The sequence below is a fragment of the Rousettus aegyptiacus genome, unplaced genomic scaffold, assembly GCF_014176215.1.
Source record: "Rousettus aegyptiacus isolate mRouAeg1 unplaced genomic scaffold, mRouAeg1.p scaffold_m13_p_4, whole genome shotgun sequence".
Classification (NCBI taxonomy): Eukaryota; Metazoa; Chordata; class Mammalia; order Chiroptera; family Pteropodidae; genus Rousettus; species Rousettus aegyptiacus.
In genome coordinates this window covers 121,040,776-121,060,199 of record NW_023416307.1, presented here as the reverse complement: position 1 = coordinate 121,060,199, position 19,424 = coordinate 121,040,776, and the positions used below count along the sequence as shown (strand labels likewise).

The following is a 19,424-nucleotide window of genomic DNA, read 5'->3' as shown; positions in this document are numbered from 1 at the left end:
TGGGTTAAAAGTTAGGCTCTGGGTAAGACACAAGCATTATATGACTTTGTGTTCAGGCAGTGGCCTAACTGGGTAAAAACAACCCAAACGTTCATCTGTTGGTGAGTGCATAATGAAAATATGGTATACTCATGCAATGAAAGATTATTGGTCCATAAAAAGTATGGAAATAGCTTAGCTGCATCAACCCTTTTCTCCTGTACCTCCATGAATATCTCTCATTTTACAATTTGGCTTAAGCATTTGGGAGGTTGGTCTTGTTTGATTGTTTATCTGCTCTTCCTATTTCCCTCCCCTGGTGTGACAGGCTGAGATTTTTTAAATTAGGCACAGGAAAAGGAAGCTGAAGGATAATTATCATCAAATGGCAAACAAAACAAGTATAAAAAGCCCAGCTCTGTTACTGCTTACCTTTTGTCCTTAAAAAGCAATGCAGGAAAAGAAAAGTAATATTTCAAACACTTTCTACATACCAGCATTGGACCAGCAGTTTTTTTTGTGTTGACTCATTTACTCCTCACAGTGCCAGTCACCTCACAATAAAGGAATCATTTTTGCACCCTTTTATAGATGTGAAAACAGGGGCTTCTAGAGTTTATAGGCCTCGATGCCCTGCACTAAGATCCAAGAATGACTGAAGAGCAAATTTCATTTAAAGGTCCAAGTGATACTCACCTTCTAAGACATTTGAATGGGCTTCAGACCCCCATCCTCCGCCCTCACTTACACTCCTTTTCACTATGGTAAGAAAGAAAGGGGAATCAATGAATGCTTTAAATAAGGATTTCATGGAATTGGAAATATGAATATCCGTGCTAACATTAGATGAGGACACAGTGAACACAAACAACACCAGGCTCAGCACACACACATATTATTTCAGGGCACAATGAATAATGTTTTCTTTTCGTGTCAAATCCCTGAAGATTAAGCCTTGGGGAAAGCACTTTCAAAGATCAAAATTATCCAGGCTGTTCTCTTTTTGAGAAAAAAAAAAAATTACTTATGATATTGAAGTAAATAAAAGATCTGGCAGAAGAGAAAGGAGATGTAAATGTGATGTTTAGAAGTGTGAGGTCCTAGAGAATTAGGAGTTTCTTTAATGTCTCTGTCTCCTTTATTCAAGTGCCTGACAGTGCCCCAAGTGCACACCTGGGGTTCCTCAGCGCCACCTGCTGGTCAAGACCTCAGGCTGGTTCTGGGGCCAGACTTGTCTCTAGATAGTGGTATTTAGGCACAGGGGTAGAGATAGTTAGAATAAGTCTGGCTGCTGGTTCCATTCTGATATTCCTTCATGCATCCATCCTTCCAACCATCCATCCACCTACTCAACGATCCATCCATCCACCCATTCATTTCCCCTTTCTTCCATCAGTCCATCCATCTGTCCAAAAGATCTTTATTAAGAGATGAGGTACAGATGCTATGACAGGTAAAGGATAGATTCAACCACTGCCCTCATGGAGCTTACAGTCTATGCTGGTGATAATCAACCTTGGCTGCCTAGAGAGCTTTTAAAACATACTGAAATGTTTGCTTCAGAGAAGACGGAGTAAAGGTGCTTTACCCTATCCTTCTGCTAAATCCAAATAAAAACCCTAAACATTATATTTAAAACAAACATATGATGACTCTGAAAGGTAGAGAGCAAAGGCAGCCTAGCTAGAAACTCTGAGATCCAAAGGATGACACAGTGATAAGTTCCTTGGGTTTTTGTGCGGCCACACATATCTGAGACCCTGACCTCAAGAAGCTGGCTATTCAAAAACCCCCTAAATCCCCTCCCCAACCTGCTGTGTCCAGCCAAAGGACCAGGAAAGTGGCAGCCTAGCAAAACAGAAAACTTCTAGGCAATAGCTGCTTTACTACAGCTGAACACCACAGAAAACACTAGAGCCCTGTCCCCCTTTGCAGCTATCAAAGGCCAAGTGGAGAGCCAAGACCTACCCTTGTCAGGCTGCAACAAGGTGCCCCAACCTCCCTGCTGGGATGGTGTCCCTACTGTCCACATCAGGTGGAGACAAGACCTGCCCCCCACCCCACAGTGTCAGTGGAGGCCACAAGGGGAGCAGTGAGGAGGCTTCTCCCAGCCAAGGAGTTATTCCTGGAGATCTAGTGAGGAGCAAGAACAATGCTTCACCCCCCCCACCCCCACCACATGAGTAACTCCCTTCCAGGCGTCACAACAGTTGAGTGGGAACACATGGACTTCTACTCCCACCTTGAAGCAATGAGGCAGTGCACCCTCAGCCGCTGCCTTCTCCTTCTCCTGCCACAGCAGTGTTACATAAAGCCAGATTAAACAGAAGACTTAAATATGATCCAGAGTCTTGTAGCACAATACCTAAAATGTCTGCATTTCAACCGCAATTACTTGTCATATATAAAAAAGTGGGAAGATTTCAACTGAAATGTTTAAAAAGCAATGCTAAGATGAAAGAAGTGTTAGCATTCTCTGACCAATATTTTAAAGTAATAGTCATAAAAATAGTTCGATGTGTAAATATGAACACGCTTGAAACAAATGAAAAAATAAAAAGTCTCGGCAAAGAAACAGAAAACGAAAAGAAGAACCAAATGGAAATTTTAGAACTAAAAAAATCCAATAACTGAATTAAAAATTCAATAAATGGGCAGGACAACAGAATGCAAGGGACAGAGGAAAGAATCCGTGGACTAAAAGATGTAACAGATAGAACAATGGGAATTACCCAATCTGGACATCGGAGGGAAAACAGGCTGGGGAAAGAAAAAAAAAAAAAGAACATTCTCAGGGATCTGTGGGACTATAATAAAAGATCTAACTTTCATGCAACTCCATTTCTGGAAGGAGACAAGAAAGAGGGTGGGGATGAAAAGGTACTTGAAGAAATAAGGGCTGAAAAATTCCTAGATTTGGGAGAGACATAAACCTACAGAATTAAGAAGCCGAGTAAACCTAAAACAGCCCCACCCAAATCCACACCAAGACACATGGTAATTAAACTCCTGAAAGACAAAGAAAAAAATCTTGGAACCAGCCAGAAAAAAATAATACCTTCACACAATGAGAATGACAGCAGGTTTTTCACCAGAAAAGATGGAGACAAGGAGGCAGTGACACAATATTTTTCAGATACTAAAAGAAAAGAACTGTCAACCCAGAATCTTATACTCATGAAAATACCCTTAAGGAATGAAGGGAAATCAACACATTCTCAGATTAATAACTTGTATAGGCCTGGCAAGCTGAAAAGTACAAAATGCTGATGAAAGAAATAAAAGATCTAAATAATAGGATACACAGTGTTCATGGATTGGGAGACTCAACATAGAAAATACATCAATTCTCCCCAAATCAATGTACAGATTTAATGCAATTCCTATCCAAATCTCAGCAAGATGTCTTGTAGATATGGAGAAGGTTATTCTAAAATTTATGTGAAAAGGCAAAGGTACTATAACAGCCGAATCACTTTGGAAAATAAGAAGATGGGAGAAATAAGTCTACCCGATTTTAAGACTTATATAATTACAGAAATCAAGACTGGTATTGGTAGAGGGGTAGACGCAGACCAGTGGAACAGAATAGAGAACCAAGAAATAGACCCACACAAATATGGCCAAGAGATTTTTTTTTACAAAGGTGCAAAATGAATTTAATTGAGGAAAGGGCCTTTTCAGCAAATGATACTGGATCACTTGGATGTCCATAGGCAAAAAACTGAATCTCAACTGAGACCTCATACCTCTTAAAAATAATAATAATAACACAAAATGGCTCATAGATTTAAATGAAACTTTCAGGAAAATACATTTGAGACAATCTTCAGGGTCCACGGTTAGGCAAAGAGTTCTTAGACTTGACACCAAAGCATAACCCATAAGAAGAAATATTGATGAACTGGATTTCTCTTTCAGTTATTTACCTACCCTCATTATACATACTTTATGTAATTTTAATGAATCCACTTTTTTAGCTTAAGTTTATTTTACTATGACATATAAAAAAATCAGTCATCTATTTTTTTGTTATCTATAGAAGCTTTCCATGAAAATAAATGGGATGACAACAAAGAAATGTGATTAAGTTCTAGCCAGACATTTCGAGGAAGGCTCTGCTGTGTTAAAAAGAAAGATGAGCAAGTGCAAGAAAGGTGTTAAAGGCCTACAAGCACCAAACTGAGACTCTCCTGGAGGTAATCAGGACTGAAAACCAGTGTGAGTCAATATTAATTAATGCCATGCCTGTGTACCATTTAGAACCACTTCAGGTACCACCTAAAATGTGGTAAACACTGTTTTAAATCTCGTCATACAATTATTTTGCTCCTAAAAGCCTTTAAGGAAAATTTCACACTCCTTAGGCTGCTGGCATGGCATTTCTGTCATGTTGGACTCCTTGGCTCTAATAAAAATTAAGTTACTATCCCCAAAGCACCTTAGGTTCTTTTAGCCTTTGTAGCTCTGCACGTGTTATTCCTTCCTCCTGGAAGAAAATGTGCCTTGAGGATTGGGACCTCATTTTTGTTTACTATTGTCTCTATCTGGGCCTACTTCAGAGCCTGCCTGGAGCAAAGTAGGTGAAAAGGATGAAAAGAGAAAAGGGGTATGGAAATGTTGATAAAGAAGATGTGAAGAAAAGAGGGAGAAGGAGAAGACAGGAGGAAGGGAGGGATGGAGGAAGGAAAGAAGGAAGAAAAAAAGAAGGAAAGAAGATACTGAAAAACTTCTATTCACCCTACAAAACCTATCTTAAAAGTTCTTTCCTCTTTTAAGCTTTCCTGTATCCTTTAGACACATTTAAGCATTCTTTCCTCTGGGTTCCCACAGTATTATTTCCATATCTCTATTAAGGCATTGAATATTCTATATTCTACTGAATGAATGAATGAATGAATGAATGAATTCAGGTATTCCTTCACTTAGACTTTGATCCTTACAAGGGCAGGGGTGATATGATATGCACCTATAATTCTAACAGATAGCCCACTGGTACTCAACCTTGGCTGCCCATTTGAATCGCATTTCAAAAACATACTAATTCCTGGATCCTACCCTTGGATGTGATTCTGATTTAACTGATCAGAGAGTGTGGTCAGGATTTCAAAATTTTTCAAAACTCTCCAGATGCAGCCAGAACTGTGCACCACTGTCCTCGCCCAGAGCCGAAGGTAGAAGGGGCTCAAAAAATGATGAATGAGTGAATAGATGAATCCTGCCTTTAACACATCACAGTCCTGAACTGACAAGACTACCTTCATGGTTTCATGTTATGCTAATTCATTAATATATTCAGGAACTAGTAATTAAGCAATAATGTGGTACCAGGTGTTATGTTAGGCCAAGCTGTTGGAGATGGAAACATGAGTAAGACTCTCACATTTCTCCTCCTTGTTCCGTGTGTGTTGGAGAGAGCTAGGGCTGTGTCCTAGTTCACCCAAGAACTTTCTGTCCTGCTGGTTAATTAGCCAGTCTCAACAGCAATCCTCTCCCTAGTGACTGACAGCAAAGCTGACTTTGGGCTGCTGCTTCCTTTGGCAAATGGACAGACTTAATTCACCTCCATAGAAAGAATGTTCCTGGAGGGTATGTGTGAGTGTAAGAGACCAAAAAGAAGGTGGTCCTGTCTCCATCTCTTCAAGCACTGCAGAAGTGAAAGGTGAGTCTCCCAGGTGGCAGACCAAAGTTCTGGGCTGCTCAAATGTGCTTCCTTATGAGTGCGACTTACACAAAAGAAACCGAATGCCTTTGGATATGATTATGATCTTTCTCATCCCACAGGTAAAGAGAGTTTCCTTCCCTGTAGCTGCCACCTCATACTTAAACCTTTAAAATTTTGCACCACAGATTACCGAAGAGCAGAGGTAATGATCATTTGTGCTACGGCTGCTCTGGTTCCGACTTTGATAACATCTCTCAACTGATCTAACAGCTTCCTAATTGGTCATCCTGATCCTGATCTCAGTCCCTTCAACATGAACTACACACAGAAGCCAGACAATCCATCTAAAAACCACAAATCCAATCACCTCTTTCCCCTATTCAGAACCCTTTAATGTCTTGCCACTATTGTCAGGATAATAGGATACATAGCATAAGCCCCCAAAGTATAACTCAAATAAAACTGGGCTGTCTTATGTCCAGTCTACCCATGGAATTACAATTTAAAAAAATTCAAGTCTGACACCCAGAAAGAAACAATATGGAAAAATAAACATATACTGAAGACTCTTAAAGAGGAAAAAAAAAAATCCTAAAGAACGTCTCTCCCGTCTATCACCGCATAGTGCCACTTCCTATGTCAGTTGCCCCCCTCGAATCTCTCTCCCTCTCTAACAAACTTAAGATTGCATTAGCTCCTGCTTTATTCTCTCTTTCTCTCACCCACTTTCCAGTCTTCCTGAGCTGTTGGTGGGCCATGACTTTCTAATATAAATCCACTTAGCTTTCCCAGTGTCTTCTCCATATTCATTACTCCAATCAACACAACAGAAGTCCAGGAGACAGCATTTAAAAACAGATTCTGCTATGGAAACTGAGTGGGAGCGTCAAGTAGTGACTAATTATACGTTAATACCTTTGACCCTATCACACAAGAGCCTTTTGCATCTCATCCCAACTTATCCTGTAACCCCATCTTCTGGGTAACCACTTTCCCTAAATAGACCTGTTCTTTCACACCCCATACCTTTGCAAATGCTCTTCTCTCTGCCAGGATACCTGTTCCCTTCCTCCTGGCCAGACATGCAATCAATCCTTTATGACCTAGCTCTAATGTCACTTCTTTTAAGGCTTCTCTCAATTCCACCAGACAGGGTTAATTCGCTTCCTTCTCCAGGGTTTTCCTGAACTTTGTACAGACCTCTGTATAACCCTTATCAAGCTGGGTTACATAATTCCTTAATTACTGGTCAGACTATTTCATTAGACTGTGGGTACCAGACTTAAGTCTGAGTCATCTCTGTGTCCTCAGCACCAAGAATCAGGAGGGGCTCAATAAACAGTTACTGAATGCTCCAGAAATGTTCTCCAGCTATGCGTGCTGCAGAAAATCATTTACCTGTGCTCTTCTCTCTGGATGCCCAGGAGCATGTGTCATCTGGGAGCTCAAGATATCTGCCCGGGCACTCACCTGGCTATGCCTGCATACCCTTGCTTATTTTGGTTAGCCCTCCCTCTCCCTGACTTCTGCCAGTGCTGTTTCTCAACTAGCCAAAATGAAAAGGAGCCTAAAGCAGCCCAGCAATTAGGCACAGAAATGAAATAAAGGCATCCAGACTTGATAGCAGAAGTAAAACTAGATCTATTTGTAGATGACATGATCTTGTACATAGAAAATCCTAAGGGGTCTACAAGAAAACTATTAGAGCTAATAAATGAGTTCAGCGGTCCAGGTCTTCAGTTTAGCATTGGGGGGCAAGAGGGGGGTGGCTCTGGGCTCTGTCACCTGGACCTACCTTTCCTAAGGCATTTCCCAGCATGCCTTCCTTTTTATTGCTCTTAGTACCAGCAGATCAAACATCCTGTTCAACGCTTCTTGCTTTTTCCTTTCTGCACTGTGCTGGGCAGTGCCTTGTTCTGCAACACATCTTTCCCACTAGCGCCTTATCTCTAAAGTCTAGAAATAAGAGTTACACTTATTGAGGCTAAGAGTTAGACAGGTGTCATCTCATTTAATCTTCACAGCAAACCCCCTGAGGTAGAAACTATTATTGCCCCTATTTTTCAGATGAGACTGTCCCTATCCCTTGCCCAAGCTCACACAGTTACATGGCCCAGGTGGATTTTGAAACAAGGGCTGACTGACTCCAACACCAAAATTCCTAACCTAAAAGTTGGGAGATGAGAGAGGCTCAGTTCCAATGCCACTGCTCCTAGCTAGATGTGTCTCTTCTCTCCCCAGCGCCAGCTCCAAGGCTAGTAAAGTTATCAGTTTCTCCTTATGGCATTTAGCGCTGACTCTGTATTTTGATTATTTGTGTAGAGCTTTTCTCTCTCCTGTTAGGCTGGAAGTTCCCTGGCCACAGAAGCTATGTCTTAATCAGCTTCATAGTCTCTTATACTAGCACTGCTTGGCACACAGTAGGTACTAACAAAAATTCTTTGCTTGACCACACTTTAGTTAGGCTCCCGAAACTTCTCCCAGGCCCATCTGTGTGCTTCTTTGTAAGATCTGGTTTTAGCAAAGATTTTGCTAAGTGCATCTAACTGGAACTCTCCACCCTTAGTATCTGATTACACTTGATATCTGATCAGATTCCTCATCCTACATCAGCCCCCAGGTCATATCTGATCACTCTAGCCTGTCTTTAGCATGAATCCTGTCAGGTCCATTTAGCCAGAATCCCCCTTACCAGTGAGGTTTCCTCCCACTACTTTTTCATCCATTGACCCACACTCTGCTGCTTGGTTATAAATTCCCATTGGCCCATCATATATTCCAAATTGAGCTCCGTCTCTCTCCATCACTGTACAATCCCGTTACAGTGGTTCTAATCCCTATAGTGATGGTCCTGAATAAAGTCTGCCTGACTATCTTTAACAAGCGTTACTGAATATTTTTTTTTCTTTAACTGTGCACATATCACAGGGCTTCAGCAAGGATGGAAATGAGATGGTGGGGAACAATACACTAAAAAGAAGACATGTCTATTCCCCTCTGCATGCACGGGAGAAATGGCATCACCCACAGTTGTGGTGAGCATCATCTGGCTGGAACATATTGTGTGGTGGGGGAGAGCTGTCTCCTTCCTCACTGACAGCTTCCCATGTGTCCCCCAATGGCTGCAGAGGAACCATCCTAGAGAGAAGAGCTCCAGTCTTCATGGCAGGACATTACAGCACTCATCTTTGTTTACTGTGTATCTGGCCCATAGTAGGTGCTCAGTAAGTATCTGTTGAATTAATTTGCTGCGTGACTTTGAACCTTTCTCTCAACTTCTCTGAGCCTGCTCTGTCAAACAAGGGGGCTTTCAATCCCCCACCCCAACCACCACCACCCATGTTTTTTAGTAGCACAACTACAGGTTCATGTACAAATGTTATCAAACATATAAAAGCAGATCGGAATGGAAGAGCAGGGGACTCAGAGCCCCACTGCTTGGCTCTCTTCCCCTCCCTCTTTGCCCCAGACTCCACCAAAGCCCCTTAATTGTTTGATTAACAATTAAGTTAATGAACCTTAAAAGTCCTCATAGCTCAAAAATTCAGTTTGCTCTTCAGGGAATATTTGCATTTTAAGAGAGTGGCTCACAAAAGGGAAAATTCTTTCTGACAAACTGTTACTGTGTGTCTAATGTGCTTGAATGGTAGAATGTGAGATGTCTTAATTGGAAGGAGGAAGTAGGGTTGTCTCAGGATGGAGAGTGGATGCTTCCTAGTGCCTTGAAACCACACTGGATATAGGTTACTGCTTGCTCTGCTGTGACGCATATGTAAGTCAGCCTTGGACACACAGCACGTCAGCAGTCAGCAACATGGACCACTGTCTCTCCCTGTCAGCCTGCCATAGTTTTTCCTAAATGCTTTAATCTTACTTTTCTCCATCAATTTTTCTCTCTTCCTGTTTTCTAGAACTCACTAAAACCTGTACTCATTATAAACAATTTAAATAGCGCAGGGAAATTGGGGGAAGTTGAACAAATGGATGAGCGATACAGGCAAAGAGTGTTAGAGTTCTTATATTTTAGTTAAAATGCTACATAACACCTGGGATTTATAATCACATGGGAACCACTTAGCTTCTTAGAAAAACAAGCATGGAGAGTAGGAAATGGAAAATAATCATGGTTTTCACAAATCGTTGCCAAGAAAACTTTCCCAATCTGAGAAAATTACAGCTGAGACTATACAGCACTTTGTGGTTCCTTGTCCTGGCCCAGTCCCAGCTGCCTCTCAACCCCACCCTGTCCCCTGCCTCCTGCTACTTTGCTATTTCCCCAGGTCTTGAGTCCAAGGTATAGGTGTTAGAGAAAGGTGTTAGCTGACTATTAGGACCCATTAGGACCCTGTATAATCAGAACAACTTCACAATTTATGGAACAAAAGATTACTGAATAATTCTAAAGAGAAACTAATGTTCCTATGTTCGTTGCAGCATTATTCACAATAGCCAAAAGGTAGAAACAACCCAAGTATACATCAGTGGATGAACGGATAAACAAAATGTGGTATTCATACAATGGAATACTATTCAGTAATAAAAAGGAAGAAAATCCTGTCGCATGCTTTAGCACTGATGAACCTTGAGGACATTATACTAAGTAAAATAAGCCAGTCACAAAAGGAAAAATACTGTATGATTCCACTTATATGAAGTTCCTAGAGCAGTCAGATTCATAGAGACAGAAAGTAGGATGATGGTTGCCATCCACTGATGAGAAGAGGATAAAGAGTGTTTAATAGGAACAGAGTTTCAGTTTGGGAAGATAAAAAGAGTTCTAACGGTGGATGGTGGTGATGGTTCCACAACAGTATGAATGTACTTAATGACACTGAACTGTACACTTAAAAATGGTGGAAATAGTAAATCGTTATGTTATGCATATTCTACCACAATTATAGATAACTAAGAACTGAACAGCTCCTCACAGCATTCTGAAGGGGTCTAACATGAAAGGATTTATCAATTGAAAGGGATCTTTAGAGGGAATCTTCCTGGGAATTCGAGGTAGACTGAATGGGATTATCTTCTAGTAGGTGCCAGTGCATCAACTGATTGTTATATATTAAGTGAAATTTTCTTACAAATTCATACTCCCGCATTCAGACCGTTCAAGGAACAGAGACTCCAGGCACTCTGTCTGACTTGCTTTCTCCTTGTCGGCTCCCTTAAGGAATCAGGGATTGGCCAGCTGTCCTTTCCACACTCCTGGGGAAGGCTTCTGAATGAAACCCCACTAGGAAAAGTGAATCTTTGGTAGGCAGGTAACCCTTCCCTCCCTGCAGTTGCTGCAATTACCCTCCACTTGTCTGCTCTTTAAGTTCACACAGCCTGCTAAAGGCTGTAGAGGGCAAACAAGGCTTATGGGAGACAGCCCAAGTAAAAGGGGGAAAACAGCGTTATTTTCCCTGCACAGGAGGACATGAAGCAATTACGGTCTCCGTTGTGTGTCGGCGCACATTTTCACCCGCCAGTGTGCATGGGAAGCTGGGAAACTCCATACCTCTCCTCACCTGCTACCTCCTGGGGTGAGTGGATGCTCTGCACATTGTTGGAGGAAACACAGTACGGGGAGTCTCAGCCCTGAGCGCCACAGGTCCCACCGAGTAGCCTACTGACCTCAGTCATCATTCTTACAAAGCATAGGGGTTACCAGGAAAATTAGGAGACATCTGACTGCAGAGAAGTGACTTTACCAAGATCACAAGGCAAGTCAGGGTTACATGTGAAAATGGCACTCAGGGCTTCTACCCAGGTCCACTTCTTTCCAGGGTCAGTAATAACTAACAGTTATAGCACGTATTTGAGACCAGGTGTGGTGTTAGAGGAGTGTATACATTATCTTATTAAATTGCCACCGCAATGCTATGAGCTATGTACTATTAGAATTTCTTTGTTCGATGAGGAAACAGGCTTAGAGAGGTTAAGTAACTTGCCAAAGGTCACAGAGCTAACAGGAGGAAGAATGTGGATTTTTATCTAGGTCTTTCTGACTCCTCTCTGTACCCAACACCTCTCCACTTCCTTTTTAAAAGTGGGGTTTTTTTGTTTTGTTTTTTGGTGTTTTTTTTTTTTTGTAAAAGAAAGTGTAAACATAGAAAACCATGCAAATCCAGTGTTTAAATTAATGGATTATTATAAGGCATACACCCAGGTCAAGAAAGAGAACTTTGCCCCCAACCCAAAAGCCCCATGCGGGTGTCCCATCCCATTCACACTCCTACAAGCAATTACTTTCCTAACTTTTAAGGAATCACTTCCTATGTTTTTTATTACCCAGATGTGCATCCCTAGACACCATATTCTGGCCCATTTGAAAAATTTGGTATGTCTTTTAAATCTCTTTTAATTGATACCAGTTTCTTACCCAACCCTTTTATTTCCTCACATTTGTTCTGGCAGAACCTAGGAATCTTACTGTAGCATCACCCACAGTCTGACATGGCCGACTGCATGCTCAGGGTTATGTTTAATATGCTCCTCTGTCCTCTGTCCTGTGAACTGCAGCTGGTTCCAAAGACTGGTTTGGACTCAGGTTCCATCCATTTGGAAAGACCACAGGTGGGGTTTGGCTTCTTTAGGAGGTACATAATGTCTGGTTGTCATTTTTTCATCATCTTAGCAGCTGTTGATACTTAATGTCTGTATCTACTCCTATGTTTCCTTTTTTTAAAAAAAAAAATTAAAAATTTTGGTAAAATACACAAAACAGAATTTACCACCTTAACCATTTTTAAGTGTACAGTTCGGTAGTGTTAAGTATGTTCATACTGTTGCACAATCAATCTCCAGAACTTTTTTCATTCTGCAAAACTAAAACTCTATATCTATTAAACAACTCATTTCCCCTCCCCGCTGCCCCTGACAACTCCCATTCTATTTTCTGTTTCTCTGAACTTGACTACTGTAGGCCCCTCATATAAGTGGAATCATGTAATATTTGTCCTTTTGTGACTGGCTTATTTCAGTTCACATAATGTCTTCGAGGGTCATTCATGTTGAAGCATGTGACTGGATTTCCTTCCTTTCTAAGGTGGAGTAATATTCCATTGTATTTATAAACCACTTTTTAAATTTTTTAAATTTTTCAATCATAGTTGGCAGTCAATATTATTTTATATTAGTTTCAGGTATAAAGCACAGTGGTTAGAAATTTATATAATTTACAAAGTGATTCCCCTGATAAGTCTAGTACCTACATAGACTTATCAGGGGGATCACCATACATAGCTACTACAGTACTACTGACTATATCCCCTATGCTGTTCTTTACATCCCAATGACTATTTTGTAACTACCAATTTGTACTTCTGAATCCCTTCTTTTTTACCCAATCTCTCAACCCCTCTCCCATCTGGCAACCATCAGTTTGTCTTCTGTGTCTATGAGTCTATTTCTGTTTTGTTTATTCATTTGTTTTGTTCTTTATATGCCGCATATAAGGGAAATCCTATAGTATTGTCTATGACATTTCTTTTTTATGGCTGAGTAATATTCCATCATATATATATGTACCACATCTTCTTTTAACTAATCGTCTATTGATGGGCACTTAGATTGCTTCCATATCTTGGCTGTTGTAAATAATGTTGCAGTGAACATAGGGATGCATATATCTTTTTGAAATATGTGGTTGGGACTTTGGCTTTGACTTTGAGCTAAATGGAGAGCCACTGGAGGACGGCTTCCAGAACCCATGCTCTTAATTGCTATGCTTTACTACTGATTGATACATGAGTAAATGTCAAAAGGTACTTGGGGACATTTTCCCATTAAAATCAGCAGGATAGCAGCAAGGCAGTCTGAAAACAACCAAAGAGAGGGCAAGATCTGCGCTAACAAGAATGGCTAATTATTAAGGGGGGAGGCATGACCATCCCTTTGGTTGTCAGTAGTCTCTGTGGCCCCCACAGCATAAGACTGTGTGGGTTCTGTGACAGTCTCGGTGGATCCCCTAAGTGAACTTGGCAAAGAGCAAATTTCCCAGTCCTACCCAGGGAGGTCTCAGCCCCTCCATGAAATGTGTGCTTTTCTCACAAGAGACAGGGAGCAAAAGGTAACTTCTGCAATGACTCATCGAAGAGAAATGAAAATTATGTCTAGGCTGGAAAAGAATCTATTTGAAAGTGACACATTTGCCTCTAGAAAATATATAAAGCTTTTTCTTTTTCCTTCTCATTTGAAGTATGACAGAGCCTTCTAATACACACTGCCTCACAGAACAACAGACACCAACTTCTAAAATCCCTGCCTTTATGCCTGTCACAGTTCTCTCAGTGGCAAAAATACAAACCTGGAGATGTGGCCAGTCTCTGCCAACCTGACTTGGAAGTGCCACCTGACAGCACCCGGTTTCTCTGGGTGTGTAGCAGAGTGACGGTGAGCAGGGAACTGGTGTATGCCTCCAAACCTGAGCTCCATTCTATATTAGCTGAGCCTCAGGTTCCTCCTCTGTAAGATCAAATTTATAATTTTTACCTCGTAGGGGCATAGTAATGATTCAACATAGTAAGTAATACAGTACATAAGAAGGGCTTACCTAACACAGAACCTGGCATAGAGTAAACACTCAATTAACAGTTGGGTGTATTGGCTATCAATGGAGAGACAAGACCCATATCCAAAGTAATGATCCAGCCCACTGGCTCTCAGACTTATCCTCATGGTAGATATTATGAACTAAATGTGTGTCTCCCTCAACTCATTTGTTGAAGTCCTAACCTGCAATGTGATGGTATTTAGAGATGAAGCTTTTGGGAGGCAATTAGGTTCAGATGAGGTCAGGAGGGTGGAGTCCCTGTGATGGGACTGGTGCCCCTGTAAGAAGAAGATGAGACACCAGAGCTTCCTCTCTTCACCACGAGAAGATAACAGTGACTAGGTGGCTGTCTGCAAGTCGAGAAGAGAGCCCTCACCTAGAACCTGACCATACTAACACCCAGATCTCAGACTTCTCAGCCTTCAGAATGGCGAGAGATAAATGTTGTTTAAGCCGCCCAGTCTGTGGTGTTTTATTGTAGCAGTCTGAGCTAACTAGGACAGTAAAGAATCCATAAGTCACAGGGCTATATGCTAAACACTGTGAACTACTGATATATTTAATTACATCATATGAACCAGAAGCAATTTTATTATCAGACTAGATGTGCCAAGGAAAGAGTCAAGAATCTCTGGGCAATTAAAACTACAATTACAAAGCAATTATTTCCAAATCTCTCTTTTAATAAGCATTTTCTACTTGGGTCTTTTTGTTTTAGTATTTACAAGAGCAATACAAGACAGATGAAGCTGAGAGAAACTGGCATCTCACAGTTGGGTGATGTAAATTGGGGCTCTCTTCCAGGGGGTCATGTTAGTAATTTTTATTCCAAGTCTTTAATAAGACTTTGGCTCTGCAATTCTACTTCTGAGAATGCTCCATCCCACAGACTATAAAAAGATGTTCACTGTAGTGTTGTTTATATTACTTGTAAAACTGGGAACAATATAAATACCAGTCATTATGGAATCAGTTAAATATTAGCATATAAGAACACTGAAATAACATGCAGCTATTAATATTAATATCTCTATTGGTGTGGGAAGATGTACATGATGTCGAACTACGAGGATTATGAAAACAGTGTGTAATCAGGTTGTATGAAACTGTACGTGTGTCTATGCTTGGAGAAAAATTCCCTGAAATGTTCAAAGTTCTTAGTAGAAGGATTTCAAGTGTGTGCGTGTTTTTTTAACTCTTGATTTAATAGGTAGTATTGTGTTAAGATAAAGCTAAACAATAACAAAAGTTGAGTCAATTCAAAACTATTTTAAAAGAAAAGTGCTGAACAGATACTAAAGGCAAAATTGTGAAGGGGCTTGTGAAAGTCTGAGAAACAAAGCTTTAAATTCTTCCTCATCCTGTTCTCTACAAAGTAGAAAGACTATCTACTCTTACCTTTAAGTTATAAACTTCTGAATAAGAAAACCTCCCCCTTTTCTAAATCTATTGACCCAGTTTGGTGGTCTGCAACACCTACCTTCCTGACAGCTGTCAGGGAACAGGCCAGATGGACCCACTAGGCATGTAGGAATGGCCACTCACTCATCTTCTTTGGGTCTTGTGGTGGCTTCCTATGTGCCCTGAGTGAGAGGGAGCTATTGATTCTGATTAAGGTCTCACTCTGTAGAGACTGTGCTGTTTCTTACACATCTTTTCATAAACACCCTAGGAGAGAAGCCTTTTGGTTATCCCTCCTCCATGTTACAGAAGAAGAAACCAAGGCTCAGAGAGGTAAAGGGTCTTGACCAAGGTAAGTAAGTAGAGTAGCTCAGACTCCAGTCCAGGCCCATTTTATTTTTGAACTCACCACTCTAAACCTCTAGTAAATTCTGAATTAGCCTGGCCTTTAAGGCTCAGCACGATCTGGCCTCTGCCAACCTTTCCTGCCTCCCCTTCCCACTGCTGTTCCCTACCCACCATCAACCCCTGTCCCCTAAACTTCAATATGCACAGGTATCTCACACCTCCATACCACTGGACCTGCTGTTCCCTCCTCCAGGAATGCCCTTTCAATTGCAAATCCCCAGAGACTTCCATCTATATATCAACTCTCAGGGCGACTGTTTTTGTTCTGTGATCCCTCTCTTTGTGACTTCTTGTTAGGAAGACAAAGGCTCTCCTCATGGCCCCATACACCCCACTTTCTTGGGTTCCCTTCACTGTGGCACTTCACCCCGCTCTGTCATTGTCTGTCCCCCTGGATGTTCCTTCCTACAAGTCTGTGTGCCTCTCAAGGGTACAAATAGTGGCCTCTCTGCCCCAGGAGCTGGGCCCAGGGCTTGGCTGCACAGCAGGCACCTGGAATTGTAGAGCAGTTTGACTAGAGAGCTTACAAATGAGGTTAGGAGTCACATAGACATGGTTTGAATTCCATTTCCACCCTATACCAGCTGTGCAACCCTGGGCAAGTCTTTCTGCCTCTCTGATTCTGTTTCTGCATCTTTGTAAATTGTGATGAAGATGAAATAACATAATTATAGGTGAAGAGCTTGAAACAGTGGATATTCCACAAATATTAGCTATAATAATAATGATGTCAGTTGAGTAATTCATTTATCAATGAATCTGGCCACAGTGGAGGAGGAGTGAGAGGAAGTGAGGTCGGATATCAGAAGGAAGTCCAGGCCAGGAGGCCAACTTTGGAATCCCAGTTAGGGAAAACAACCAACCAGCAGGTGGCAATCCATGCAAAAGGTCAAATGTTAGGTGTACTCTAGCTTCACAGCCAGATCAATCAAGGGACAGGGCATCCAGGACCTGAAGAAAGTCCAACACTAAGACAGTGGGCCTCTGACAGCAGCAAAATAAAATATGTGAGCCTAGGAATTAGGGAGCAGAACTCCTACCCACGTAGCACGCGGGGGACTGGCAGAGATAATGAAAATGTCGAACATTCATGTCCCAGGTGCTTTCCAAGTACTTTACATAGATGATCTCATTTCATTCTCACAGCAACCTTATCAGGTGATGCTATTAGGATCCTGTTTTACAGAGGAGGAAACAGGCCCAGGGAGGTTAAGAAGTTAGTCCAAAGATACGTAGATGGTGAGTGGTGGGGTAAAGATTTGAACCCAGGCAATTTGGTTCCAGAGAATTGCTTCAGCCCCTCCTCCCCTACGCCAAAGAGCAAGGGCAATGCAGAGCCTGCAGGTGGAGGTGGAGGGGCCTGGAGGAGAGGAAGGTGGCAGGGGCCCAGGACTGGGTGATCCTCATATCAGGGATCATGTGATCTGAGTTGTTTCTTCCTGCGTGGGAAGAAGTGATCCATGGAGATCAGCCAGACGCAGCTGGGTGGGTGGCATCTCATACATTTCCCTTATCTTCAGACCTACCTACCAAGGAGAGAGGTACTGATGAGAGTCCTATGACACTGGTGAAACTGTCTCCAAATTGCCTTCTTCATTAGCTATACAAATTTGCATCTTAATTAGGTTTAATGGAATACAATTACCAGACACCAAGCTTCTCTCTCTTGGATTCCAAACAAGAATGCTGCAGAAACAGGCCCAAAGCCAAAAACATGGGGCTGAGGAAAGCCTGGCAGGGTTTTCCCTGCAGGAAATCTTGCTCCTGGAAAAAGAGTGTCGAGGCACTGGGTGGCAGGCTGGTCCTGGGGCGTCCAGGACCAAAATGAGGAGACGAGGGGGGTCTGGGCTTTGGGATCAGGCATGAGTGGTGAGCCTAGCTCCACCTCTGACCAGTGGAGTGACCTGCGGTTACTGTCCTCTCTGAGCCTCAGTTTTCTCATGTGTAAAATGGGTTGGTGAAAACATTTACTGTTGGCTGGTTACAAGGATCAAGTGAGATCACAGGTATGACAGCACCTGGCACAGCACCTGATAGTATAGTTCATTCTCTTTCTCCATGCCCTCCCTTTATGAGCTCAAAGCTCAGGAGATGGTGCGAAGCTAATCCCGTCTACCCCTCCAGTGATTCAATGAGTGTCATCTCATATCAGCCCTAATCACACATACTTCTGAGTCCTTGGAAAGTTCTAAGCTCCTTCCTGTCTCAAGGGCTTCTCAAGGGCTGTCTCCACTTGGAACTCCTCTGTCTCTACCTGGTTAATATTCATGCTTTCAATCTCCGCTCAAATATTACCTCCTCCAGGAGGCCTCCCCTAGCTCAGAATAAACTCTCCTAACACCATTTACCTGTGGGATTATTTGATTAATATCCCTGTCTCCCCTATAAGACAGTAAACTCCATGAGTATAGAGAACATTTCCATTGTGTTTTCTGTTCTATCTTCAGCTCCTGGCTCAGAGCTTATCACAAAGTAACTCTTTAATTCATGTTTGTTTAATAGATGGTTGTGCACATGTGGCTGAGCCTCAGTGAATTCATTTGTCAAATGGGAATCGTAATCCACTCTACGGTGTTGTGAAATGATGAAACAATTTTTGGCACACGGCAGGTCCTCAACAAACCATCTCTTATTCCTCTACTCCTTTTGATTCAGGAAGAGTCAGAAGCAGAAGTTTAGCTAGCTCCAAGAGCAGCTTAGCAGGAGGATAGAGGAGTGGAGAAAGGGGAGCCTAGAGGCTGACACCAGAAAGGGTCAGGATGCTAAGAGCTTTCTAAGGAAGAAACCTTAGAAATTATCTAGTTAATTAGTCCCTTTTAATCTTTCCTGCCATGAAATAACTTCGTTTACCACAAAACTCCATTAGGGAAGAATTCACTTTCCCAGCTTTGAATTACTCAAAGGCATCAGCTAGTGCACGCTCAGCGTGAGGGGAGCCATGTGAAGACACCATGACGAGGCGATTCCAGCAAAAAGGGAGGCCCACTGAGGCCTCAGCAGCAGGCAAACAAATGATTTCCGTTGACTTCCTGAAATGTTAACAACAGTCTCTGAGGGCTGGGTATGAGGGTCTGAATTAAGAGCTGCTGTGGGACCACACAGAGGTAAAAGGTCTCTGTTTCCTTTTTCCACCTGGTGTGGGCAGCTCAGAAGACGCATGACAAAACCTGAATAGGGGGGTTTTCTTCCCGGGTGGTTTCTCCTCAGATAACAGTGACAGCCTTGGCGACATCTTGAATTTACAGACAGCCCTTTTCCAACAGCCTCAAGTTATAGAATTTTTCTGAGTTGGAGATCTAGTTCAATTTTCCCATTTTACAGATGAAGATGTTGAAGAAGGGAAATGACTAACTCATCTGCTTGGCCAGGTAGAATGTTCTTATGAGTTAAAAAGTAGTAATATTAATACTAAATTATTCATCCTTTTACTTA

At 41.9% G+C, this 19,424-nt stretch overlaps 1 protein-coding gene across 4 annotated transcripts in view; it reads right to left on the bottom strand.

The window, feature by feature from the left end:
• HRH1 (histamine receptor H1) overlaps positions 1 to 19,424 on the bottom strand; it is a 62,824-nt gene that overhangs the window by 10,099 nt on the left and 33,301 nt on the right. For 2 of the 4 annotated variants that reach the window (XM_016125402.2, XM_016125405.2), the window contains exon 2: positions 676 to 738. The exons of the other annotated variants lie outside the window; for them this stretch is intronic. The gene's annotated coding sequence lies outside the window, so the exon portion shown is untranslated. The remainder of the gene's footprint in view (positions 1 to 675; positions 739 to 19,424) is intronic. 4 annotated transcript variants of the gene reach the window in all.